Genomic DNA, 12,853 nt, shown 5'->3' with positions numbered 1-12,853 from the left:
GATCCCTAGAACAGCTCCAGGACATAAACATCACAGTCTGCCCTATATTACTATGATCTACTATCCTAGGCAGCAGCTGCTGTATGTAACTGCCTTTATTTTGATTTAGCACTTTGCTGAGCTGAGTTAAAGGGACACTGTAGGCACCAGAACTACTACAACTTATGGTAATGGCTCTGGGGCCATTTGTCTCCAAAACCTTAGCAGTTTAAACATTGCTACCTAAGGCTACTTGGATTGACTGTCACCCGGATAGACACTAGAGAGACATCCTAGGTTTGGTCCTGCAAAGATGGAGACGCACTGCATGGAGACACTGAATGTTCCCCCAGGGGCGCTGCAAGGATCTTTGGTTGCAAGCAAAATTGTGTTTTGCCCCCTCCACCCCCACCTCCATCAAAAATGCATCTTCACATGTGTGTCCCTTTTAAATTTCTTACCCCCGTGTGTTTCTTATCATCTCTTTTGAATGTCTTACCCCTTTTAGTATATAATATCCACAATTTTTTACCTTTGTTTGTCTTACACCACCCTTTGTCTTTCTCTTACTTCCCTCCAGCCCGTTTGTGTGTCTCATACTCTCCCCAGCCCTTCTGTGTGTCTATTTTTCCCCTTTCCAAGCCCCATGTTATGTCTTTCTCCTCTTCTCCATCCCCAATCTGTGCTTCTTCATAACAGCCCTTTTTGTGTATCTCTTTCTCCCTTTCCTCACCTCCTTTATGTCTCTTTCTTCCCCCAGCCCCTCTGCATGTCTCCTTATCCACCCTGCCCCTTGTGTGTCTCTTACTCCCCTTCCTAGACCCTTTGTGTGTCTCTATCCCTCCAGCACCTTGTCCTTCTCTCCACCCAGCCCTTCTGTGTCTCCTTTCTTCCCACCAGTCCCTCTGGGTGTCTAACCCCCCAGCCCATGTCTGTCTTATTTGCTGCTTCCCAGCCCCTCTGTGTCTCTTTGTCCCCCAGCCCCATCGTGTGTTTTCTTCCTCCCCAGCCCCTCTGTGTGTCCCTCCCCCCCCCAGCACCTTGTCTCTTTTGCTCATTTACCCACCTGTCTCTTTGTGTCCCCCAGCCCCTCTGGGTGCCTCTTATGTACCCCCTTGAAGTCTCCCCCCCCCCTTATAGCATGGCTGAGCCATGGATGACTGCAGAGGGGAGTTTGTTTTCTCTACCCAGTTTGACAGGAAGCTGTTGGGCACTCTCAGTGAGCACTTCCTGTCAGGTCACATAGATGAAACTGAAGCTCCTCTAACACAATCCGCATCTCGGCCATGCTACACTGACTGGCTGGAGGGTAGCACTGTGCTGTGCACTCCACTCCTGCTGGTCAAACGGATCTTGTGCCCCCGGGCCAGTGCGCCTTAAGGTGGCCGCCTGTGCTGCCTTATGGTTGCTCCCCCTAGATATGCATTGATTGAATGCATCTGTATAAGGAAATGCTGATTGGGACAGCACATGTGCACTAGCCTCTCAGGGAAATCAGGAGTGATATGGAGAAATTAGCTAAGTAAAACTGATCGTTTTATTACTTCTTTGGGGGTGGGGGGTAGGAGCGGTATATCTAAATAGACATTATAAGAATAAAGGATCTGAAATACATGTTTGCTGAAAGTGGCAGCTTGAACCTTTGAGTGTAACTCCCAATAATCCTGGACACTGAGGAGTATGTATGTTGCAGTACTGCTGCAACAATAAAGAAAACCTAACACACTCTAGCCAACAAAAATCAGTAAGGTAAGAAAGAAAAAGCAAAGCTATCTCTTTACTCACTGAACAATACTTAGATAGAGTACATTATATGTAGGAAGTTACTGAATTATTCTGTGTGGTTGTGTATACTGAAAGAATTCCTTTAAATGATTTGACTAACTTAGTTTAATAGCCCTGGTGCCTGAGCCAGAAACTAAACTATTTTAGTAACTTCTAGCAATTACTAGATTTAAAAATAAATAAAATATTCCAACCCATAAAACTTTTTATTTTTTTTTACTTTTTTTTGTTTATGTAACTGAAAATATGCTTGCTGATCACAGGCTGGGAATCGAAACACCATTTACCTTTACCAAAACCTTTACTGGTGCGGAACAGGCAGAATATTACCAAAATAGCCAGAGACAACACTCCACTTGCAGTGCTAAAAATAATGACTGTCTCAAAGCCACCAGCATTTCCAGAAACGTTTGAAGAATTATCTAGATTATCTAGAAGAAGAAAAAATCAATATCATTTTGTTTTCATCATAGCAAAATAAACATAAAGACAGACAAACTGGCAGATAGACATACAGTGCACGAGTTGTAACATAACATCATTTTTTTTAAATTCTATTATTTTAAGTTTAAAATTATTTTAAACCAGACACCAAATAAATGTAATTAAATTTATACTGGATTTGCCATTAGTAAATATGAAAATGTCAAATCTGGTTGAAATCTGGCGATTTTCAGACTTTAGTCAATAAGCCTAAAAGTGAGTTTTAAATATTAATCCTAAAATGCAGACTCGAAAAAAAAAAATGTGCTTATGTTTTGCCATTTTACAAAAAAATTAAATTAACTTTTAATTCAGTTTAACCTCCTAATAATTCACATATTTGTGAATAGCCATGTATATACCAATATCATAAATATAGAGTCTCACCTGTCACATTGAGAAATGTTCCGTTCCCATGTCCTGATATTGTCTCATCTAACTGGAACGTAACTTGACAAATAAACATCCCAGTGTCTGTGATATTCACACTGTGCAGGATGATATTAGCAGATCTCTTGTTGATGAAATCATTCAGATTGGATTTGGAAACTCTGCCTTTATAAAGTCCTTCAGTGTTTGAAACAAGATCTCCATTTACTATATGTCTGTACCAGGTGACCCAGCCATGATCTGCCTCAGATATGTTGCTGAGTGTGTACTGACACTCTAATGTGACTGACCTGCCACTCACAGCATCCACACAAGGAATCTGGTAAACCTGGATACTGTGTGACTGGAAACCTGATAAACACCAAACAAAGACAAAGTCATTTACAAAGATCCTCCCTGCATATAATTACAGTGCAGGATATGGATGAATGTCATTACTGACTTAAAGGGGCACTATAGTGTCAGGAAAACAGATGTGTTTTCTTGACACTATAGTTGTAAAACCACTGTCCAGGTGCCTTTTTTTTATTCACCTTATCTGATTTACTCACTGTGATGAACTGAGCCTCGTCACATGTTCTTTGAGGGGCCTGCTGGCCAGCCTCTCACCAAAAGACTATGGAACAGACTAAAAAAAACTATGTGAACAGACTTGGTTTGTGTAATTTTAAATTTGGTTCGGGAACTGAACAGCCACACAAACTGGAGACCACTCTGGAGCTTGTTAAGCCTAATTGCTACTTGGTAGCAATTTCCACCACTGTGTTGTAAGTGTTCATCTGGGTGGCCACAATTCCTATAGACGACCACAAAGTGGCGGCAATCTTGTTCCCGTGAATGCAGGCAGCGGTGTTTGGGCATGAATCTCATGGATCTGATATGGACAGAAACTCCCAAACACGGCTGGACTTCCAGCATCGCCTGCGTTAGGTTCTACAACAGTTAGAAAGGCGCTGTTCGGTGGAAACGTTCCCACAAACAAGGGGATCAAACCCCAGGGTAAGACTATTGACTCTGTTCAGTAGTTTGTTCATTTTTAAACTACCGAACTAGACCGACCGCAAGCCCTGATTCTCTGGAACAGTTTTGGCCATGGGACCATGCGGGTCAAATTATGACTTCCAAGAAATTCCTGAACCCCTGAACTGATCTGGGTGATTTTTGGATATCTCAGGCTACCCACTGGAAGCTGGATCCTGGTCTTGGGTCCAGGGTGGGAGGAGGACAGCGAGAACCCAACCAAGCTTCAGGGGTTTGTTGGGTTTACGGTGGTTACGGTGTTCCAGTTCGGTGCTTATGGTGCTCGCAAGTACTAGGAAGCGGCAAATGATGGTAACCAGTAGGGGAGTCAGGCGGTCCGTCACATTTGGTGGCAGATGTGGGATGGCTTCCTAGTGCAAGGATAAGCATCGTGGAGACACCGGTATCATGTGGATTTATAATTGAGGGCAACGCAGTGCCCCTGGTTGCGGAGGAACTCAGCAAGATGGAGCGAGCTAGCCCTTGAACAGCCTCCCCATACGAGGAAGAGGAATTCTGTTTTATAATGTGTATGCAATTGTCCTTCTTTGGCTCGGATGTGTCGGTGGAAATTATCCGGTTCCTCAAAGCGCTGATTTGCAACACAGGAGGGAACACAAGCGTCGGATGGCCGAACTGAAGACAAAGTTAAAGGGAGAGGAGATTGTAGGTCCCTTGTTCCAGTAGCACTCGGGGTGGAGATGGACTGTCCCACTACCCAGCACCAGCCAGCATTCCCGGGAGTAGAGACAGTCGGTCCGTCTCCCCAGTGGCAGTATGGTTTAAAGGGAGAGGAAACAACTGGTCCCTCTCCCAAGCGGCAGCCGGAGATACTGGAAGAGGAGACCGCTGGTTCCTCTTCTCAATTACAGGAGGAACTCATAGACTGGTTCTGCAGGGAACCCCAACTGGCAGGTGAAGATGGAACCAAGGTCTCTCCACCGGCCCTACTGGGCAGCCATCCCAGATCCCCAACTGCAGCTGGAAGTTCCAGGAGGGAGGGCAGTCAGTCCTACTCCTCAGAGGGATAATCGGTCCCTCTCCCCAGTGGCAGCAGGAGGTACCGGAAAAGGAGACAGATGCCCCCTCTTCCCCACTACAAGAGGAATACCGGGAGAAGGTGGACGATTCCTCCTCTCAGCAGTAGCCGCCCAACCAGGTCCTGGGGGTAGTGGAGGAGATGGCAATACCCACTAACCCCATCCCAGCAGCGGAGCTGGCATCAGGGCAGCGAGCAGCTAGCCTCTGCCCTACTGGCCCATGTGTTTTGGGGCTGACTGACCCACTGTACTACACAGCTGTTACGATGGCTACAGGGCAGAGCATTGCTGGCCCCTGCCCACCAAGTACCCACACTGCCATGCCTTGGAGTACAAGAACACTTTGGGTGACGGACACCCATTCAGCAGCCTTGGACCTATAGGATCGAGCCGGGCACCAGAGGTCATCAGGTCAAGTGTTTTGTTTATGGGTGGGCTACTCGACTAACTCAGGTACCGACAGACAGAACGTGAGGTATCTGGTTAGTCTTCCCTTAGGGGGGAAGAAATGTGATGAACTGAGCCTCGTCTGAGCCTCGTCACGTGTTCTATGACTATGGGTCCTTTATAAAAACATGTGAACAGTATTGGTTCGTGGGATTTTATATTTGGTTCGGGAGCTGAATCTCATGGAACTGAAAACAGACACAGAAACTCCTGAACACCACTGGACTTCCAGCATCACCTGCGCTTGGTTTTACAACACTTAGAAAGGTGCTGTTCGGTGGAAACATTCCCACGAACAAGGGGGTCAAGCTCCAGGGTAAGACTATTGACTCTGTTTGGTAGTTTGTTTATTTTTAAACTACCGAATGTAGCGGAGCTCCCTGTCACCCGGCTAGGTACCTCAGCCAAGGATCGCTTCCTAGCTGGAACAGGGCACAATCCGCAGCACTCTATCCCTCAGTCGCCGTGTCTTGACTGAGGTCCTGTAACCACTCCCTCCTGGAGCCGAATGGGGAATTCGCTCTAGACACCCCCAGGCACTGGACGACACTCAGTCCTGGGAGCTCTAGTCCTTACAAGGACCTTCCCCGTTGAATCCTCCACATTGGAACAGTGATTAAAGAATAGCCCTTTCCCCTCCCAGTAACCAGACGACACATAGTTCTGGGAGTACAAGCTGGAATGCTTTAATGGCAGCCACAACTGGTCTTAAATGCATGTCCCCATGCAAGGGGCACTCCCCACTGGACGAGAGAGTAAACCACAGTAAAAACAAATACACAATTACATTGGCTCTCCGGTCAAAATACACATACAAAATCAGATAATCCCTCCTCTGTGCCTGGGAGATAAGTACCCTAGAAATACATAAAATAAATAGCCCTGATCTGGGTGACCAACATATTCAGGAATTTCCTGGAAGTCATTTATTTGAACGATCACATGCATGATCCCATGCCCAAAACAGTTCCAGAGAATCTGGTCTTGTAGTCGGTCTAGTTCGGTAGTTTAAAAAGGTGAACAGGCTACCAAACGGCATTCATAGTTCTACGCTCTGGAGCTTGCTCACCTTATTCAGATGAATGATTCCACGAAACAGTGTCTTGCTAAGTGTTATAAAACCAAACACAGGTGATCATGGAAGTCCACCGGTATTCAGGAGTTTCAGTATCCGAAAATAGTTCCATGAACTTGACGACCAAACACCGCTGCCTGCGTTCATGCAAACAAGATGTCCACCACCTTGTGGTCATCCATAGGAATTGCGGCCACCCAGACGAACACTTAGCACACTGAGGTGGAAACTGCTACAAAGTAGCAATTAGGCTTAAAAAGCTCCAGGTTGGTCTCCGGTTCGTGCGGCTGTTCGGTTCCCGAACCATATAGTCTAATTACACGAACGAAGACTTTTGAATCACAGTTTACAGGGTCCATAGTCTGTAGGCAGGAGGCTGGCAAGCAGGCTCCTCCAGGAACTCGTGGCAAACTCACTTGAAAAGGGGAGTTTGTCACACCGAACTAGACTGACCGCAAGCCCTGATCCTCTGGATCTGTTTTGGGCATGGGACCATGCGGGCGATCAGTCAAATTATGACTTCCAGGAAATTCCTGATCCCTGAACTGATCTTGGTGATTTTGCGTTTAATACAGTGCTTGACTCAATTATCTCCCAGGCATAGGGGAGGGATTGATCTATTTTGTATGGGAGTGTCCTTAACCTGAGAGCCAATGTAATTGTGTATATGTTTTTACTGTAGTCTACTCTCAGGTCCAGGGGGGAGTGCCTCGTTGCATGGGGACCTGCATATAAGGCCGGTTGTGGCTGCTATTAAACAACAGATTTATTTTACCCTTCATGAAGTCTAGGCTCATGTTTGGGGGATCGGAGAGCTATATTCACTCTGGGGATTGCTCTAATCACTATACTCCTTTTGGATCACAACGATTGCTCTTGTAAGAGCAGCCTGCTTCGCTCTCTGGACTAGAAGAGGTCTAACCACTGGAAGCTGGATGCTGGTCTTGGGTCAAGGGTGGGTGGAGGACAGCGAGAACCCAGCCAAACTGCGGCAGTTTGTGGGGTTTACGGTGGTTACGGTTTTCCAATGCGGTGCTTATGGTGCTCGCAAGTACTAGGAAGCAGCGATTGACCGAGGTACCCAGTTGGAGTGCCAGGCGGTCTGTCACACTCACCTTTTTCCAGCGCCGCATGGGCTCCTCACGTTTGTCACCACCTCTAATCTGCCTCCTTGGCTGATATCATCAAAATTGACGATCTCAGACAATCACAATGCTTTTCCATAGGAAAGTATTGGATTGGCTGAGAGCATCAATTCGAATTATCTCAACCAAGGGGGTGGGGGGAATGGAGCCAAACGCTGCCCTGGCCAATCAGAATCTCCTGAATTAATGGATCTGCATGGAGACGCGGAATGTGAGTGCTGCATACTGCAGCACTGACCCAGGAAGCACCTTTAGAGATTATGAGGAGTGCCCAATAGCTGTATCCCTAGGCTGTAATGTAAACACTGCCTTTTTCTCTGAAAAGTTAGTGTTTACATTAAAATGCCTGCAGGGACTGACAATACTCACCAAAACAAGTACATTGAGCATGTCGTTGTTCTGGTGATTATAGGGTCCCTTTAAATACAGTCTGTGTAAATTGTACTTTAATACAGTAAGTACAGATTTACTACTAAACAAACATTTCACAAAAACTTTGTAGAAAATAATACTAATCGACCTGGACAGATGATGCCCAAATTCCTGGTGCATCTTATTGGAACATGGAAGGATTAACCCCTTCACATAACTCCCAACATTTTAAAGCAGAACTGTCATCATCTGGGTACTTTGCATAATTTGAAAATACCCCTGACAGTGACATAAATGCTGGGGGTCTAGTGCCCAGGTAGTGCAGGTAAAGCTTACCTATACCTGACCCTCTACAGCTGGTCTTTTTATCTGGAGGCAACGTCACTGCTGTACTCTCACTCATATGTGAGAGTACCTCAGTGAGTACAATGGAGGATTCCACAAGACCGCAGGAAGCTCCTTAGACAGAGCCAATTCCCCACAGCCGTCACCAGTAACTGATGGGAAACGGACACTTCTTGATGGCAGTAGCTGTGCCCAAGGTCAAAAAGTGTCAAGTGTAGAAGAAAATACTACGTTGTCTCAGCATAATAGGTCTAGGCTGCAGATTTAATTTTTAAAAATGTTGTTCCTTAGGCCACTAAAATGGCTCTAAATTCATAATATAGTGATAGAAAAAAATGATGGGGAAAAAAAATCTTCATAAATGGAGGATTCATCACAGACTGAGTATTTAAGGAGGGAAAGACCTTTTTATATAGACTTCTTCTCCTTGAATAATAAGTAGAAGCACTTTGGCTGGCTTGGGTAGGTAATGAATTATTAAATTTTTTTTATCATGAGTTTTCCATTGAACTAAAATAATCTTTATGTAGAGACCAAAAGCAAAAATAAACTGAAAAAAAAGTGAGTGCTTTTTATGTATATTCCCCCAAAGAAATACTGTCCTCTGGAAATAAGCCTGTTACTTCAAAATATATATATAAAAGCATAAGGAACAAAAATGTAAATAGAAGGTGTATTTATTAAGAGTGTTATGAATATCTTCTAATTGAGATATTACATTGATTTGTACTTTTAATTGTAAATCATTTATTACATTCTTATTAATGTAGATCAGGTATCTATCGGCACGCAGATCCCTCTAACTACCTTCCACTACCAGCCTCCTATTTACTTTTTTCATTGCAGCTGAATTACCAGAATGACTAGATAGACACCGGACATTTAGCAACCAGGTACTATCATTGAAGGAACAATCCAAGCACAATAACTATTATCCTGTGCTGTAGTGGTTATGGTGCCCTGAGTGCCATGGCACCTCCTAAAGTAAATAGTCAAACCATTATTAAAATCTGCGGTCTGCCGGGCACCACTCACCACCTCCACTTCAGCCTCTTCTCTAGCCAGAAGTCTCTCTGGGCTTAGCTCATTGGCTGAAAGCAACCAGCTAAAGCTAGGATGCTCCTGGCACCATAATCACTACAACACACAGTTTGGGATGTTACTTTAATAAACTATGGCATGGGGCAATGTAGCATTGAGTAGGTTTAATTCTGCAATTCTATATGTGAGCATGTAGATGTTTGCCTGATAGTGTGTACCTGTGAGTGTTTTATTCTTGCAGTATAGATCTGTGTGTGTCTCAGACTGCCTATTTGTGCATGTGCATCTGAGTTTAAGAATCTATATGTGAGCACGAATCTGAGTGTGATCGTATCAGGGCATATTAATCTGTGTATCTATATGGCCGCTGGGCAGCAGCATAGTAAAAGATAATAGGGAGTAAGAGACACAAGAGGGTGTAAAAGACACAAGATGATGGGAAAGGACACAAAATGGTGGTGAAGGACATAAGAGAGGCCTAGGACACAGTAAAGGGGGATAAGACATTCAAAAAGAAGGATACAAAATTCAAAAGGTGGTGGTAACAGATACAAGAGAGGGATTAAGATACGAATGTGTGAATAAGAACAAAAAAAGGGAGATACTGTAAGGGAAAAAGGAAAAACACAGACACAAAAAGGGGTGGGAGTCCAAAGAGACAAAAGGGTGGGGAAGAGGAACAAAGCTGGGTTTAACCCCTTAAGGACCAAACTTCTGGAATAAAAGGGAATCATGACATGTCACACACGTCATGTGTCCTTAAGGGGTTAAGAGACTCACAGGGAAGACACATGGATGTGCACTTTCCATGGGAGAAGGCACTTTGTCCAGTGGCCCACAAGTAAATTGAGGATAAGACCCTGATTTAGATAGCAGATATATAAAACATTTATATGTGACACCCACTTTAATGTAACACTGATGCCTGTATGTGTGCAACCATTAAAAATACGTGTGGAGTATGGCATAGAAATAAGAACATTTAAATCCCTTTCTTATAAAGAGCATACATTGCAGTTTTGTACATGGAAAAATCGTACACTTTAAATATACACATTCTGTACAAAATACTTCAACTATAATTCTGAATGCTGTAAATTAAATATCCTATCTCTGGATACGTTACAAATATTATTTTAAGTGGCAGCGGAACTGGATGTTGTCGTTTTTTTATGTAGCAACCATGAGATTAACTCACTGAATTTTCTTTAATGTGTAAACAAATCAAATTACAGTAACCTACATTTACTGCTTCAATAAAGAGTGTAAGAAGATGTACAGAGGAGTTTATTTACTAAGCAGTAAGTAAAAAATACACAGAATTTGTATAACTGAAGGTAATATAGCCAAAAATGAAAACAGAAGTGGAATGCAGAGTTAGTTGTTTTTTTTTTTTTTTTTTTTTGTTTTTCATCAATTTTGGTTTAAATTTAATAAGTTATGGCTTCAATTTACTAAGCAGACTCGGATGTTCCAAGACAATCACTTCTAATCTGAAGTACTCCTGTGCAAACTCTCTCACAAAAACGACACTGATTTACCATATGTCCGTTTGCTACATTTCATTACTTATACATCATTTAATCTCTAATCTATGCTTGATATGCCATCCAATATTCATCCCATGAGCCATTGTTCTCTAGTCTATACCAATTCACACCATTTGCTATTTCTCACAATCTATTTTCCACATACATATTTTTTTTCACATTTTCAGACGCACATATATTCAAAATGCCTTTTGTTTATCCTATGTCATTATGAAATAATTTAGTTTTTTCACCTAATATACCATTATCACCCCACAATGCAATTATAACCCATATTCACCCAATATGCCATTATTAATTATTTCAAGGCATTTGCATTTTGCTATGTCTGTGATTTCTCCTTCATGCTTTATATATGTGTTTGTGTGTGACAGATGGTGATTATGGAGGTAATAAAGTTTGTATGTCTGTGTTTGGGATTTTAACATGATGGGTTCTGTATAGATCTGATTTAGATGTATGTTTGTGATATGATTAGTATATATGTTGGTCTGTGTATGTGTGATAATGTCCTTTTCTTACCTTGCAAGGCTCCCAGAATTAACAGCAATCCTACACCTGCCATACTGTCTGTGTGACTGGGAGAGGTAAGGCTTACAGCGATGGCTGCACACCTTGTCTATTTCCTCAGGAAATGATGCTAATGGTGAGCTGAGAAGTAAAGGAGGAAATCATCATTATTATATATAAAAAATGTATGTCGATGACACGCAAACCTGTCTGTCTCCTTCTGAAGTTTCTCTGTCCCTCTATTTCTAACTGGATGGCAGCTCACTTCCTCAAACTCAATCTCTCAAAAACAAATTTTTTTGCTTCGAATCAGAACTTTCCTTCTTTAAATACAGTGTCTAACTCCCTCCAAATCACTAACATCAGCTCTGCTTCACAGGCTCACAACCTTGGCATTTTCTTCAATTCCATACCTAACACTAGATGCAGCTCAGGTGCTTGTCCATGCCACTATCATCTTGTGCCTTAACTACTGTAATCTCCTTCTCACTGGTCTTGCCTAGTCATACCATTTTAGAATGGTAACCTGGGTTCCATCAGGTGTTTCTCCCTACTGCCACTAATTCCTATGGAGAGAAAGATGTTCCTTGTGCCACTCATTGTTGCATCACAGCACCTTGGGCAAGTGCAGCCTATTTTTAATGCTCCCTTGAAGTCTAAGTCTGAAAAAGCTTCTACATTGATCAGTACCCATTGGAGATACAGTCCACAAAGTTCACCCAATAACACCGGTGAACCAGGCTCTGACCCCACTGAACCACAAGGGAAACATAGCCCACTCTGCCCAGAGTTAAGCAAAGGGAAAATAAATGTTTTATTGTATTAGTGGGGAGGGTGGAACAAACAAAACCTCTTCACACACAGTACACATACACATACCCTTTACTGCCACCCACTGACCCACACACAGCAACACAAATCACTCACAGCTAACACACAAATCCACATACATCAGTCACAAGTACTCACACACATCCGTCAATGCTACTCACATCTGTTACTGCTACCCACACACATAAGTCACGTCTGCCCACACAACAAATTTATATACATCACAGTGTGCCACATAGATACCACACAGAATACACACACACAGCCTTTTAACAAACATTCCTCATATATAAAAATAACACAGGGAAAGAATTTCCGGGTGCATGCCCTAATTAAATGTTATGCACATGCTTATGATGATGATGAAAACCCCATTTTGAAGTGATTTCTAACTGTGCCACAAAATGCAAAAACACAAATCCTTAATAATAATAATAATATTATTAATAAATAATGAATAATAATAATAAAAATAATTTTCAGGAATAAGCTTTCCAGTTACAACTGTAGTGACATTAAGACTTATTCACGGCTTTATTCTCTCTGTTCTTTCTATGAGATTTATTAGACTTATTATAATTGATGCCTATTGATTCTCAGTATTCATATGGACATACATGAGTCTATCTCAACAAACAGCATCGCCAATACATCTGACCACGATCTTCAAATGTACGACGACTATAGCTGCCGAAGAATGCACACGGTCTTATACAATTAGAGAGCAATGCCTCTGCGATCCCTCCATTCCCATGTGCAAATGTAGATAAAGTATGGGCATTCACATCATACTCAGTATGTCATTGACTTGATTCAAAGTTACAAGTACTGTAGTTTTAT

Source organism: Pelobates fuscus, chromosome 7 (assembly GCF_036172605.1).
Source record: "Pelobates fuscus isolate aPelFus1 chromosome 7, aPelFus1.pri, whole genome shotgun sequence".
Lineage (NCBI taxonomy): Eukaryota > Metazoa > Chordata > Amphibia > Anura > Pelobatidae > Pelobates > Pelobates fuscus.
Note: the sequence above shows the minus strand (reverse complement) of the source record.